A 226-nucleotide genomic window follows, 5' to 3' on the forward strand; every position below is an offset into this window, starting at 1 on the left:
AGAGAGAGAGGGAGAGTCTGATACCAGCACTTCATTTCGTTACACCGACGTCTGATATTTAGTTATTTCGGTGAAGAGAAAGATTTAGGTTTCACTGCAATCACACGTCGTGGAAAATTTCACGGGACCGGGCATGCGTTTCGCACGCAGTGTGTTTAGCTTAGCATCGAAGGGTTGACACAGACACACACATGCGCGCACACACACACACACACACACACACACA

Source organism: Priapulus caudatus, unplaced genomic scaffold, assembly GCF_000485595.1.
Source record: "Priapulus caudatus unplaced genomic scaffold, Priapulus_caudatus-5.0.1 Scaffold4077, whole genome shotgun sequence".
In the NCBI taxonomy this organism is placed as follows: domain Eukaryota; kingdom Metazoa; phylum Priapulida; class Priapulimorpha; order Priapulimorphida; family Priapulidae; genus Priapulus; species Priapulus caudatus.